Consider the following 2,092-nt stretch of genomic DNA (forward strand, 5'->3'; position numbering starts at 1 on the left):
AGAATATAAAGAGTCATCTAAGAGTCAAAAAGTCATAGGGAAGTCAAAAAATCATGAGGGTAGTCTAAGAGTCACAAGGGAGGTGAAGGATCACCCCATTTGTTATATATACACCCTCATTATACAAGCAATGGATTTTTCACCTTTGGCTACTCCCATAAGGCATAAAAGAGATAAAGTTAGTACTTTTGGGGAGAAAATATGGCTCCAATGCTCCATTATTGGAGCTAGCGATGTTCGTTGTATTCATGTATCTTCGGATATTTAATTAATATTTGAAGCCTAATGGCCAACACGTTTTTCATGCATGGATTATGAATATTTGTAATATTGTTCTGTAAATGTTTATTATTCATGTTTGTTTTCACCTGTACTAAAGTAGTTGAAATATGTAACAGTCCAAAAATAAATATCTAATTAACTGTCCTAATTAGCATTAAATTTAAATCAGAGTGGCACTTACCTGTGGTAGAAGTAGGCTTACCGCAACAAGGTTTTGGGGACGACTCTCCACCCAACCGTAGGCTCAATTGTGCAACGTCTTGCTACAACTGGCCACCCCCGAGCCCTCAATCAACATACTACTGCCAGTGACTCCTAGGTCTTAGTATACCATTCTCCCAAGAGAATGAAAGACAGAATCTCGGAAAGATGGAATGTAAGAATGCCTCTCATCTTCCTCACCATCTATTAAATAGAACAACATTGGAAGGGGAACCACATGCACACACTCCATGTGTCTACATGCAACTTTCTTTTGATTTTTAGCTTTCTTGTTTTATTTCTTTACTTTTCTTTTGATTTTTAGCTTTCTTGTTTTATTTCCTTCTTTTTGATAGTTTTCTTGTTTTATTTCTATTTATTCTTATTTAGAGTTATAATATGGTTATTACTATTTTTATTTATTTTCTTGTATATATTTTTAATATCATTTATTATTTAACATTTATGATTTATTCTCTTTATTATTAAGTTATTTATTTATTATTATTAATTATTATTTTATTATTTATTATTTATTATTAAGGGGAGGGATATTACCTACTCTCCCACTTTAAGGAACTTCGTCCCGAAGTTAAGTTGAATTATTTATTATTTTTATTATTTATTATTTATTATTTCTTAACTTCATGTTGCCAACACCCTCTGCTGAACTAGTATAACCAGCAGGCATCGAAAGTCCCCAACACCCCGGGAAATCTCAAGGAATCTATGTCCTTTTTCCCACTTTCGGCACCAGGCACAAGCCTGACCCGGTCTGTATCCTAGTCCAAGGCTGGCCCCAAGGCTCGCGCCTGACTCAGACCTCATCTGCCCCAAGGCAAGCATCTGATCCAGTACTCAATGACCCCGGGCATCTGGCAAGGCTGGCCCACTCCCTCCACAACTACTAAGGCGCACAACCCCAGGCATCGAAGTCCTTTACATCCCTTCCAGACTTCGGCATCCCAATCCAATAACAGGCACCAAGCCCAGAACATCAGGCACTTGGCCTCCTCGAGATGGTCCCATAGCTCTTCTAGAGCTATCCATCAAGAGCTATACACAAGAAAAAGGAACCACTGGCATATGTAGTGTTGATTGAGTTTGTCCCCAGCCCATATGGTGTTACTTATTCTCCCTCGTGCATATGGGCTCGCACAAGATCATCAAATAAACTGGCCCTCTCGGCCCATTTGTGGAGTCCTGTGAATCATCACACCTCAACATGCAACCAATGCATTAGCTATACCATCATAGTATCATAGAAAATAATCCACATGCCAAGTCTTGCATGTCATCATATAACATTCATCATTGTTAATCGTAACATTATGAATAATAACGAACTACATGCTCATGCATGTCATAAATTTTTACGGAACTATCACATGCTTCACCTCATGAAATACCATCAACATATTTGCAATAAAAATATATCATGACTTTCACATAATAAATGAACCACATGTCAATAAACCTCATATTATAGCATCATAATTCCTATGCCACGTTATGCATATCATATCCATCATGAGTTTTCAACATTAAATACCTATCATCACGTAGTAAATGAATATGTCAATATACCTTGACATAACATCATAATGCC

This window comes from Pinus tabuliformis, chromosome Q, assembly GCF_031772625.1.
Source record: "Pinus tabuliformis cultivar Carrire ecotype Pingquan chromosome Q, CPIR1, whole genome shotgun sequence".
Classification (NCBI taxonomy): Eukaryota; Viridiplantae; Streptophyta; class Pinopsida; order Pinales; family Pinaceae; genus Pinus; species Pinus tabuliformis.